A 14,341-nucleotide genomic window follows, 5' to 3' on the forward strand; every position below is an offset into this window, starting at 1 on the left:
TTTACCCAGGATATTGTAGATGAAATTATTCAATGGACAAATCTGAAAATATTTAAGTTTAGAGCACAATACACAAATGATTGCTTATCCTACCAACAAGTTGTTGATTTCACTGAACTGAAGGCACTAATTGGTCTATTGGCGTACTCAGTCATTTTCAAATTTGGAAACATCAGTTTACAGCTTGTTTGTAATCGATAGGATGGACAGAGATGTTTTCAGATGCATTGTTGGTAAAGAAAGATATCTGTTTTCATTATGTGCATTACCATTTGACATCCCAGATGATCAGGAGGAGGGAAAGAAAGCTGAAATTTCACAAATCTTTCTGTGTTTTATCAAAAACACTCAACTTTGCTACTCTGTAGGTGCAAAAATGTGTGTCCATGAAATGCTTGTACCTATCCATGGAAGGTGGGGGTTTATAATGTATATGCCAAACAATCTGGCAAAATATGGCTTGAAAATTCAGTGCTTGACTGATGCCCACACAAATTACTAGTATAACGCATACATTTTTCCAGAGAAGGCTTCAAACCATGAGAAAGATCACAGTGTACCCACACAGGCTGTTCCTCGATTGATGAAGCATATAGAAAATACAGGAAGAAATATAACATGTGACAACTGGTACTCATCAGAAGGCCTAGTCAATGAATTTTCAAGAAAAGGCCTCACATATGCCAGCATGCTGAAAAGAAATAAAACAGAGATACCACAGAAGTTTCTACCTAATATGAAATGAGGTGTGAAGACAACTGTTTATGATTTTACAGAAGACATGACACTGGTTTCCTTTATGCCCAAGATGTCAAAAGCTGCAATACTGATCTCTTCTATGCACCATGCAGTAAACACTGACTCATGAAAATATGAGATCATCATGTTTTATAACACAACAAAAAATGTTGCGGACTGCCTCAATCAAAGGTGTGCAGTTTAGTCGTCAAGCTGCCGGACAAGAAGATGGCCTTTGGCCATTTTCTTCACATTAGCATATGTTGCTTGTAGTGTGAATTCTTATGTGTATGTTAAGCTTATCCAAAGGCAGAAGTAATGGTGAAACTGATCGTGCTGAGCCTCATATGAAGCGCAGACTTTCTATAGGATGCTTGCCCCAAGAGTTGAGTGACACCATCAGAAGAATACTTCATATAAAAGATGAGCCATCGAGCACAGTGGCACAGTGGTTAGCACACTGGACTTACATTTGGGAGGATGATGGTTCAAACCCACATCAAGCCATCCTGATTTAGGTCTTCCATGATATCCAAAAATTGTATCAGGCAAATACAGGGATAGTTCCTTTGAAAGGGCATGGCAAACTTCCTTCCCCATCCTTCCCTAATCTGATGGGACCAATGACATCACTGTTTAGTCCCCTTCCCCAAATCACCCAAGCAACCAACACGATGGGCCACAGACACTGAAAGAGCAGCTCGAAAAATGAAAAACATGTCTTGTGCCCTCCTTATCCGGAGAGGAAAATAAGATTTCCCTGTCAGCGGTGTAGTGTTCTGGTTTCTTTGGAGGGTTCTAGGAAGGTCTGTGTGAAATGTGTACAAGATGAAAGTGATTGAAATATGATTCAGGACCTCATAAGACTACATAATTACTTTGTACTTGTTCTTTTGAAAGTAAAATGTGGCAAAAATTTCTCCCTTTATTGAATTATGGAGTGCAACAGCAACTCTACTTAGAAATGATGAGCAGTAAACTCAAATAAGACTTTGCATCAAATTTCTCATAAATGAAGAGTGTTTTACCAACTAGTTATTTTGTGAATCTGTAATTTTATATCTCTGATGGTAATCTTCGAGTGAGTGGAGAGCTAACTATCTACTGTTATTTTGTTAACAAATAAATTAAAAATATACCACAAATTTTGCTGTATTTTATTTGTCCAGGAGTTTAAAATCCTGCATGTTTTAAAAACATTAAGATTTCCCCAAAGTCTAGTTCCAAGAAGTGTAGTGATGACAAGAAGTCATGAAAGTATATATTCAACAAAACACTGGTTTTACACACAAAAAATAAAAAGGCAGTCTGAGAAACCCCTCCATAGCAACTATGTTCCTGTCAACATCCACAGCAGTTAAGGGTTGAATACAGGAGGCAGCAGAGACTAAAACTGTAATTTAGGAGACGCATACACTTCCTGAATCTGATTACCTCTTACAGTTAAATTAGTACATGTTTTAGACATATTATTATCTCCAGAGTGCTGATCCACAGAAAAGCATCAGCTGTATACAATCACTGGAACAAACCAAATTAGTTTAATGTCAAAATAAGAAATGACACTCAGAAGTGACTGCCCAGGGAAGGGGTGTTGTATTGCAAATGCTGACCAACACTTAATGCCCACAAAAATGTTGCTCATCATCATTCCTGTATCAGGCCAAAGCAAAGTGTGGGTAGTGTATGAGGCAATGTCCACCAGCCACGACAGCAGAAACATGACCAGAGTCCAAATCCAGAATATGGCCCATGACCGCACAAGCAGAATAAAATTGCAAATCCCCAGAAGGCAAAGGCTAGTTTGTGAAGTAAACATCAACTGTGCAGACACAATGAGTAACCACCACAGCTTCAAGGCACAAGTGCATGTACTATTCGAAGTTCCATCAAGCCAAACCATAGCCAAACATGTGTGAGCTGCAAACGTGCTTAAATCCCTTCTGGTGTCATCCCACACACCACCACTCAGAGCAGCAAGAAAGCCATAGCTGAGCAACACTAGGCAAAGAGTTTCCACAACCACAGAAATCAATATAATGCTACGTACGGCTTTCAGATAGTAAATGAACTACAAAGTGTGGTGTCACCACCAGACACCACACTTGCTAGGTGGTAGCCTTTAAATCGGCCGCGGTCCGTTAGTATACGTTGGACCCGCGTGTCGCCACTATCAGTGATTGCAGACCGAGTGCCGCCACACGGCAGGTCTAGAGAGACTTCCTAGCACTCGCCCCAGTTGTTCAACCAACTTTGCTAGCGATGGTTCACTGACAAAATACGCTCTCATTTGCCGAGATGATAGTTAGCATAGCCTTCAGCTACGTCATTTGCTACGACCTAGCAAGGCGCCATTACCAGTTACTATTGATACTGTAAAACATGTACCATTAAGAGCGATGGTCACCATTTATGGATTAAAGTTAAGTATTCCAGCAGCTGCGTATGTTTTTTGCTAAAGTCTAATTTCCTTGACCTGTTCCAGACCTCACGCCAGTCTACGTGAGCTAAAACGCGTGCCTTTCGGCTTCCTCGAGTAGTACCGGGTTGGCTCTCTTGCCAACCCACAACATTTGGCGACGAGGCCTCACCGCATTCGTAACTATATTGCCCTGATTTACTTGTGTAATGGCTTCGCCACAATCTCCAGATGTACTGTCCGAATTTTATCGCTTACAGAATCAGCAGACGCAGGCCTTACTGCATGCCCTTGGACAGCTCGTCCAGGATCAACGTGCAAGGCAAAACGATGCGGCAGCCGCCGCTCCACCGCTAACGCAGCCACAACACGCAGTTGCACCAACTTTTCGTCCTTTTGATGCAGCACTGGAAAGCTGGACGGAGTGGTCACGCCAATTTGGATTCCATCTCGCCGCCTACAAAATTCAAGGTAACGAGCGGCAGCCTTTTTTATTATCTTCCGTCGGGGTGACCATGTACCATGTGATAGTCAAATTATTTCCCCGACGTGACGTAGCAACTCTATCCTACGACGAAATTTTGTCTGCATTAGATGCCTATTTCAAAGAATCAGTCAATGTAGTTGCAAAAAGTTATACCTTCTTTTGTACAAAACATACGGCAGGTCAGACTAATAGGGTGTGGGTTGCAACCTTGCAAGGCCTTACTAGGGATTGTGCTTTTGAGTGTCAATGTGGACTCCCTTATTCAGATACTATGGTACGTGATGCAATTGCACAGAACATTTCTGATGTTCGTATATGGGAACAGATTTTGAAACTAGTCAATCCCTCCCTTCAACAAGTGATGGACATATTGGATCGGCAGGACACACTTGACTTTGCTCAGGAATCATTTGAAACTTCGCCACCCATGTGTCAGGTTAACCGGCCTTCCGGGCGATCTGCACGGAACAGTAAACAGTCCTCACGCCCGACCGCGCCGCTGCCGCCAAACTCTCAGCGACGTGTACCGCGCCAGCAAGCAAATGCAGTACTACAATCATGCCCGCGGTGTGCTACTAGACATTTGCGTGAGAATTGCCCGTCATGCCAAGCTATTTGCTTTTACTGTAATACAAAAGGACATGTTCAAAGTGTTTGCCAGAAAAAGCTCCACTCAGAAGCTCAAAACCATTCCAGGCCCTTTGCTTCGCGCCGGAATCGGAATCGAACCAAGGGTATTCAAGCTTGGGACACTTCGCCCATGGAAATTCATATAGTTCATGCCACTCCGCCCAGTGCCACTCTCTCTAACAGTGACTGTGTTCATCCCACAAATAGTGTGCGTCGACATCGCCGGAACTCTAGTCAAGTTGCAAGTGATTTTGTACCAGTGTCAGTTCACGCTGCACGAGACAGTCGCTCTTGTCGTCAGCAGGACAATAAACTTTTTGTGGACATTAACGGCAAAGTGATACCATTCCAGCTCAATACCGGGGCTGCAGTTTCACTGCTCAATCAAGACACGTACAAACAGCTGGGCACACCTCCGTTGCGTGCCGCAATGTTAAGCTAACTAGCTATTCCGGCCAGTATATCCCTGTGTTAGGACAGTGCAGCCTTCTTGCAACATACAAGGGACAAACAAAACTTGTGTCATTGTACGTCCTTCGTTCTTCTTCTGCAGTGAACTTGTTTGGTTTCGATTTATTTTAGTTGTTTAACTTGTCTATAGTAAATCAGGTCCTATCAGTGAACCAGACTGTGCCTTCAGCCAGTGTTTCTCGTCTACATGAAGAATTTGCAGACATTTTTGCACCGGGCCACGGTTGCGCTAAGATCTATAAAGCACATTTGGAACTGAAAGTAAACGCGCATCCGAAATTTTTCAGAGTGCGCAATGTTCCCCACGCATTGCGTGATGAAGTCGCAGAAACATTACACGATTTGGAATCACAAGGTGTAATTGAACGTGTGCAGGCTTCTCTCTGGGCATCACCCTTAGTAATTTTGCAAAAACCTTCCGGAAAATTGAGACTTTGTGTGGACTTCAAGGCAACAGTGAATACACAACTAGTGACTGCAACTTTTCCTTTACCCCGCCCGGAAGATCTTTTTGACAAACTGTGCCCGGGTAAATATTTTTCAAAGTTGGATCTCGCAGATGCGTACTTGCAAATACCGGTGGACGAAGAATCCCAGCGCGTTTTGGTGGTTAACACGCATCTTGGTTTGTATCGATTCAAACGACTGCCATTCGGGTGTGCATCCGCCCCTGCATTGTTTCAGCAATATCTACAAACTGTTTGTGCGTCGTTCCCTACTGCAGCAAACAATCTGGACGATATTGTGATCTCCGGAAAGACGGAAGAAGAACATTTAGCCAATCTCAGAACATTATTTCAGGTCTTGCGACAAAATGGTCTTCGCTTGCGGAAGGACAAATATGTGTTTTTTGCTCGTGACTTACCCTATCTGGGACATGTACTCAATGCCCAAGGCATACATCCCAGTCCAGAGCACCTCCGTGCCATACAAGACTTGCCTTCACCGCAGAATTTGAAGCAGCTACAGAGTATGCTGGGAAAAATCTACTATTAACACCGATATGTTCCGCATGCCTTGTCCATCTCCGTTCCGCTTCATCGCTTACACCGTAAAGGTGTTCTGTTCATCTGGACATTGGAATGCGAACGCGCCTTTCGCCAGTTGAAATCGGCGTTGATTTCCAATACTTGCCTTACGCCATTCGATCCCCGGAAGCCCCTTTTGTTGATGGTGGATGCATCGGATTTCGGGATCGGTGCTGTGCTGGTGCACAAAGATGGTTTGCACGATCGCCCTATTGCCTTTGCGTCCAAATTGCTCTCGTCTGCACAAAGAAATTATTCACAGATCGAGAAAGAAAAATTGACTCTCGTATTTGGTGTTACAAAGTTTAATGATTTCTTGTATGGTCGTCACTTTACCATCATCACAGACCACAAACCTTTGACATCGCTTTTTCATCCGACCAAGCCTGTACCTCCACGTACAGCGCATAAATTCATTCGCTGGTATTTTCCTCTCGCAGTACCGCTACAATATCTTGTATCGGTCCACTGCTAAGCACGGAAACGCCGATGCGTTGTCCCATTTGCCCGTTGCTGAGGATAGAGCATTCAATTCCTCCGAACTTGCTTGCATGTTTATTGATTCGGAAACCAATGACGTGGTCGAATTGTTTCCGATTGATTTTCGTCATGTAGCTACAGCCACAGCTGCTGACCCTGTCCTTGCTACCGTTCTGCGTTTTGTTGTTACGCAATGGCCCTTGTCAAAGTCACAGATCGGGGATCCGTTGGTTCGCCGATTTTTTGCTCACAAGGAGAGACTTTTTGTACGACGTGGCGTTTTGCTGTTGCGTTCAGATAATGATCAGTCCAGGGTCGTGGTCCCACGTTCGTTACGGTCCTCTGTCTTACGGCTTCTCCACCAAGGACATTGGGGTATAGTGACAACAAAACAACTTGCTCGTCAGCACTGTACTTGGTTCGGAATCGATGCCACGATTACGAATATGTGCTCTTCTTGCATGGTGTGTGCCGAACAACAATCAGCACCACTGCGGAAATTCTTTGTATGGCCAAAAGCCACTTCCCCTTGGCAACACTTACACATCGATTTTGCTGGTCCATTCTGGAATGCTCGATGGATGGTTGTGGTAGATTCATTCAGTAATTTTCCTTTTGTTGTCCGGATGTCTTCCACGACGTCATCTGCCACCATCCAAGCGTTATCCACTATCTTTTGCATTGAAGGTCTTCCACAGACTATTGTTTCCGACAATGGCCCACAATTCATGTCCACAGAATTTCAGTCATTCTGCAAGGCCAATGGTATTCAACATCTGACGTCCGCGCCGTTTTCGCCACAGTCAAACGGTGGCGCTGAATGATTGGTCAGGACTTTCAAGTCACAGATGTTGAAGTTGAAAGAGTCACATTCTTGGGAGGGCACTTTATTGCTCTTTTTGTCCTCGTGTCGCTCTCAGCCCCGAGATGGTCGCCCGCCGGCTGAGTTGCTTCACGGTCGCCCTCATCGCACCTTGATGTCTTTGCTACATCCGCCGCCTCAGGTTCCTGTGCAGCGGCAGACACCTGCTTTTGCCCCAGGCGACGTTGTCTACTATCGTCACTATCAAGGTTCACGGCGTTGGCTCGAAGGGCGCATTCTTCGCTGCCTCAGCCGCGCTATGTATCTGGTTTTGGGGGCCTCTGGTGAGGTGCGTCAGCATCTCAATCAGCTGCGCTTCTGTCGTCGCACGGGATCTGCCGCTCCCCATCTGCTTTCAGTGACGGTGCCGTCTGATCAGCACCCTGGGGACCCATCTACTGGCTCGCCTCAGCCCCAGGTGTTACCGACGCTGCCTTCCATTTTGCCCCATGGCGATGCGCCACCACTGCTGCCGCCTGTTCTCCCGCCGGCGGCGCCCGCAGAGGACGTGTCGCTGCGACCGCCGGGCACCTCCCTGTGTCATGCGCCGCCGATCGCTTCCCGTGACCAGTTGTCCTCCAACATGGAACTCTTGCCCGCTCCGGTCCATATGTCGTCTTCGCCCGTCGGTTGCCCTGGCCAGATGGAGGTCAACCCTTCGGCCCCTCCTGTCTCTCTACGGAAGCATACACCGCATGTTGGCGTGCAGCCTGGAGCAGGTTTTCAGGTGTTTCCTAGCTCCCCTCGGTCCGAATGGCAGGGTGCGGGTGGCACAGCTTCGCCTGTAGTTAGGCTCCCCACCTCGTCGCATACGTCAACATGGGGTCCTCCCCACGGCGGACGGAAACCTTATGCCACAACCGTGCGCTGATTTGCGGGGGAGGAATGTGGTGTCACCGCCTGACACCACACTTGCTACGTGGTAGCCTTCAAATCGGCCGCGGTCCATTAGTATATGTCGGACCCGCGTGTCGCCACCATCAGTGATTGCAGACCGAGCGCCGCCACACGGCAGGTCTAGAGAGACTTCCTAGCACTCGCCCCAGTTGTTCAACCAACTTTGCTAGCGATGGTTCACTGACAAAATACACTATCATTTGCCGAGACGATAGTTAGCATAGCCTTCAGCTACGTCATTTGCTACGACCTAGCAAGGCGCCATTATCAGTTACTATTGATACCGTAAAACATGTACCGTCAAGAGCCATGTTCACCATTTATGGATTAAAGTTAAGTATTCCAGCAGCTACGTACGTTTTTTGCTAAAGTCTAATTTCCTTGACCTGTTCCAGACCTCACGCCAGTCTGCGTGAGCTAAAACGCGTGCCTTTCGGCTTCCTCGAGTAGTACCGGGTTGGCTCTCTTGCCAACCCACAACACAAAGAATTCTTTTTGTAAAGGACAAAAGTGATCATGTAAGTGTTGAGTTAGCATTGAACAACACCTACTTAGAATAACTGAGGAGGTAGCAGATTTTTCTATATCACACCTTCAGTTCTAATTTTCTTGACTGAATTTAACTAGAATAACCATGAGCAGCATTAAGCACTATATTGATAGTTTACTTTTAATACAGTAGACTGCTTCAGCCAATAGTACCTGAGGACCAGCCTGATTAAGATCTAGTTGGTGAATTATTGAGCTTCTGAAAATCAGATAAGACAGTTGTGGAGGTCAGGTAATGCCACTAACTTTTGATTAAATGAGCAGTTATCAACTACCGGGCATTAACCCTAACCGCTCAGATTAGGAACCAGAAAAATAGGATTGATGTGTGGGGCACTGATGGCCTCATCACACCACCTGCCAACAACTGAACTATAATTTTACACAGTACGTTCATTTTAGGAGGAAACAACTGGAAGACGATGGGTGGATGGAGATTTGATCCATGAACTGTGCTTTGCACTCAGTCGTGACCCCTGATTTGTTAGTCAGTACATTGGAAAATTCTCCAAGTACCTCCAGCACTTGCAGAGCCTAAACCTTGCTCAAGTGATCAATGTTCAAAGACACAACTTTCTCTTTAACACAACACAACTACTGAATACAATTATAGTTGCACAATAAATACCTTTTGTTAGGCTAAAACCTGAAAAAGAACTCTACTTGCATAACCTAGAACATATCAATTTTCTTTAAAAAATCACAACCAAGCAATAAAACAGTGGACAGACCTTTAACAGCACTTAAATTTATTGGCCACGTTAGCTAGTGAATGCCAAGATTAAGACAGATTTTGCCGAGAAACAGCAATGTGTCGCCACTAACCATTCGACATTGCTCGAGTATGTTTTCCAACAAGGAACGCCTACAAATCTGAAGATGGTAGCTATACGACTGATAACTGAGCAAAGAGATGTAGCTAACTGTGGCAAGTATACTGGTTGATGATTTAAAGTGGTACAAGCAAATGACATAGTTGCACTGCAAATAGCCCTTACACTATGTGATCAAAAGTATCGAAACACCCCCAAAAACATACATTTTTTCATATTAGGTGAATTGTGCTGCCACTTATTGCCAGGTACTCCATATCAGCAACCTCAGTAGTCATAGACATCGTGAGAGAGCAGAACTGGGTGCTCTGCGGTACTCACGGACTTTGAACTTGGTCAGGTGATTGGGTGTCACTCGTGTCATACGTCTGTGTGAAAGATTTCCACACTCCTAAACATCCCTAAATTCATTGTTTCTGATGTGACAGTAAAGTGGAAATGTGAAGGGACACATACAGCACAAAAGTGTAGAGGCCGACCTCGTCTGTTGACTGACAGAGACCACCAAAAGTTGAAGAGGGTCGCAATATGTAATAGGCAGACATATATCCAGACCATCACACAGGAATTCCAAACTGCAGCAGGATCCACTGGAAGTGCTATGACAGTTAGGCAGGAGGTGAGAAAATGTGGATTTCATTCTCGAGCAGCTTCTCATAAGCCACACATCGTGCCGGTAAATGCCAAATGATGCCTCACTTGGTGTAAGGAGCGTAAACATTGGGCAACTGAACAGCGGAAAAACATTGTGTGGAGTGAAGAATCATTGTGCACAATGTGGCGACCCAACAGCAGGATGAGGGTATGGCGAATGCCTGGTGAACATCATCTGCCAGCATGTGTAGTGCCAACAGTAAAATTCAGAGGCGGTGGTGTTATGGTTTGGTCATGTTTTTCATCCAGGGGACTTGCACCTCTTTTTGTTTTGGGTAGCGCTATCACAGCACAGGCCTACATTGATGTTTTAAGCACCTTCTTGCTTCCCACTGTTGAAGGGCAAATCAGGGATGGCGATTGCACCTTTCAACATGATCAAACACCTGTTCATAATGCACAGCCTGTGGTGGAGTGGTTACACGACAATAACATCCCTGTAATGGACTGGCCTGCACAGAGTCCTGACCTGAATCCTATAGAACACCTTTGGGATGTTTTGGAATGCCAACTTCATGCCAGGCCTCACTGAGCGACATCGATACCTCTTCTCAGTGCAGCACTCCATGAAGAATGGGCTGCCATTGCCCAAGAAACCTTCCAGCATATGTTTTAACATATGCCTGCAAGAATAGAAGTGGTCATCAAGGTAAGGGTGGGCCAACACCATATTGAATTCCAGCATTACCGATGAAGGACACCATGAACTTGTAAGTCATTGTCAGCCAGGTGTCCGAATACTTTTGATCACATAGTGTATCTTACCTTATCTAATGGCACTCCTTAAGTGGCTCCCAGGACTTTCTATTGTGAGCTGCAACCAATCATCTGGATACCTACCTTCTACAATGTTGTTTACAGCTTACCACTTGGTAACACTAAGACAAAGGACTGACATGGCTGTCCTGACATCCTCATGATAGTGGCCGAGTGGCTCACTATGATTCTAATAATAAATGTCATGTGACTAGGGCCTCCCATCGGGTAGACCATTCTTCAAGTGTAAGTCTTTCGATTTGACGCCACTTCGGTGACTTGCACGTCGATGGGGATGAAATGATGATGGTTAGGACAAGACAATACCCGGTCCCTGAGTGGAGAAAATCTCCAACCCAGCCGGGAATCGAACCCGGGCCCTTAGGATTGACATTCTGTCATGCTGACCACTCAGCTACAGAGGGTGGACACTATGATTCTGAACATAACACAAATGTTGGATAGCCAACTCATTCCTAATTCTACCTGATAAATTATCCTCTAGCAAGTTCCTACAGAAATCAATCAACAACTTGCAACAGTAATTCCACCCAGTCTATAGTTAACAGGAAATAAACTGAAGGATGACTGATTGAGCCATTTGTAGGATGCCAATCTAATTTTGCAAATGTGTGTCTAATCATAAGAGATCTGTAATCTCACCATTTTTTTTCTTATGGTTATTTCATTTCCCCTTTCCCCATGTGGGTGGAGGGGGGAGGGGGGGGGGTAAGGGGAGGGGGGGGGGAGCAGGGCAAGGCAAGAGTACAACCAACCAACTTTTCAGGCAGTACACATTATACAGGGTGTCCCAGCTATCTTGTCCACCCCAAACATCTCTGGAACAATAACAGCTATTGGAAAACGACTTTCACCGGTATCAATGAAGGGCTGGGGCCCATGAATGTACATATTTGGAAACATTCTAAAACGAAAACATACGTGTTTTTTAACACAAACTTATGTTTTTTTTAAATGGACCTCCTATATTTTTTCTTCAGCAATCCATAGCATGACAAAGCACATACACAATGGCGTTGATTGCATTGCAATATTCCCATTACATCCCGAGATATTAAGACGCGAAGTTGACGCTTGAAACACCCAACATGCGCTGCTAGCACACGTCCTGAGGCTCAGGCGTGAACCCCATGCTGCCCATAATCGCGATGTGATTGACATGCATAATCACACTTCCAAACTTATCAAGAGGTCCGAAACGAATAATACAGTCTGTTGCCATCCTGCATTAACATCGTACATTCCAGCAGGTATTTATCCCATAGGCTAGTGGTGATGCGGTTCTGTAACATATCTGTGTATCGCAACATTAGTCACAAAGTTAACTTTGCTTATCGTTAATCCGTTACCAGAAAGGTAATGCCGTTCAACGTTAAAACTTTACTTTACTGTAGATCTAGCACAAGTGACAGTTAATCATTCACTCGTAATAGTAAAATTCATGTTGATGGTTTTAGTGAAACGAGCAAGTGGACTAAAAGTTTCACCGTTGTTTAGGTAAAAATGTTTTGATTTGGGAAATTCAGGTAGGACATAGAAGATTAATGTAAACATGTTTAACCAATTAACTTTATTATCACATAATTATCAATGTTATGTTTATCTAATGTGTTAAATGACAAATTGTTGCAAACAAATGTTTCTTAACATCACTGGGTAAAATGGCCCTTTGTAGAAACTTCCACTGTGATACCAGCACTACATACTAAACATAGCGTTCACATCTCATGCTCAAAGCGATGCCCATTGGCTTGCATACATAGGGTCACTCCGCAGATGAAGGATGCCCTACTTCGTGCTACTGTTTCCTCTTTGATGGCTGTACAAGCATCAATAATGCGTTGCTTCATGTCCTCTAGTGTTGTGGGTTCATGTTGGTAAACAGCATCCTTCACTGCTCCCCAAAGAAAATAATCCAGCGGTATAAGGTCCGGAGATTGGGCAGGCCACCTAACTGGGCCACCTCGTCCAATCCACCTACCAGGGAACGTACGGTTCAGAAGTCGTCGTGCTTGTAAGGCGTTATGTGCAGGGCATCTGTCATGCTGATACCACATGACCATTCTCGGGTTCAGAGGTACGGTGTCCAAGAGAACAGGAAGATTGTGTCATATAAATCTGGAGTATTGTCTGCCATTTTGGATGCCATTTATAAAGAAAGGTCCAATAATGGTATCTCCAATAATCCCACACCAAACATTAACTTTCCACGGACATTAATGCTCTACCTGACGGAGCCATTTTGGATTGTCTGCGGACCAATAATGCATATTCCTCATATTGACAATTCCTTTGTTGGAGAATGAGAACATCCGCAAAAAAATTTGGATTAGTCAGAAGTTTTTGCTGAGCCCACCAACAAAATGTTACCCTATTGCGGAAGTCATTTCCATGAAGATCCTGGTGTAAATGAACATGGTAAGGATGAAATTTATGATGTTTAAGAATACGCTGTGCACTTGATTTCGACACACCAATTTCATGTTCAATTTGACATGTGCTGATTTGAGGATTCACAGCTATGGTAGCGAGCACAGCAACTTCAGCACGTTCATCTGTGCGTGTTCTAGACGATGTCGAGGTCTTGGATTTAAGCTTCCCATTTCAAGTAGACGAGATGTGAGATGACCAAACATCCGGCGCGAAGGCAATGGCTTGTCAGGGAATCGTCTTCTGTACAGTCATTCTGCCTGGACAGCATTTCGTCCACTTACAACAGGGTACAGTACAGGTATGTAGAGTAGGGTAGAAAACAGACATATTAAGTTAATAATCATAATGTTCGCTAACAGTACTATCAACAAACAAGCAATCTCATAACGTATTTCCCATCAATGTACATTCTCCATAGATCAGCAGCATTTCTACCGTATCTTCACGTGTGTACATTATACTGTACAGTATAAGTTCCAAAACATAACGTTTATTCACAATGTGTACTACCTCCGTGCCGTCACTAGATTACTCTGATGCACGACTACACTGGCAAGCAGTGTACTGCACGCCAAAGCAACAACAAATGGGATGCTTGGAGGGTGGTGGAGTATAGGAGTTTGCATGGGTCGCAAATCATAAACAAGGTGAAGTGGTAACCGTGGCAGTAGTGGGAACTACATTGGACACTTGACTAGGTAGAGCCAGGCCCTGCGCGATAGGCACAATGGGTCATATAACGCATTAGATAAACCTTATTTTGGGTGTGCAGGATAAATAAGTCAACCTGACGGGTGTACACCGATCGGTACTGGTTCATATTGTGTACGTAGATGCGGAAAACGTGCAAGAGGGAAACCATTATGTGCTTATGAGAGTTGATGGCAGCAGACCGTATTATTCGTTTCAGACCTCTTGATAAGTATGGAGGTGTGATTACACATGTCAATCACATCGCGATTACGGGCAGCATGGGGTTCACGCCTGAGGCTCAGGACGTGTGCTAGCAGCGCATGTCGGGTGTTTCAAGCGTCAACTTCGCGTCTCAGTATCTCGGGATGTAATGGGAATATTGAGATGCAA

This window comes from Schistocerca piceifrons, chromosome 2 (assembly GCF_021461385.2).
Source record: "Schistocerca piceifrons isolate TAMUIC-IGC-003096 chromosome 2, iqSchPice1.1, whole genome shotgun sequence".
Taxonomy (NCBI): domain Eukaryota; kingdom Metazoa; phylum Arthropoda; class Insecta; order Orthoptera; family Acrididae; genus Schistocerca; species Schistocerca piceifrons.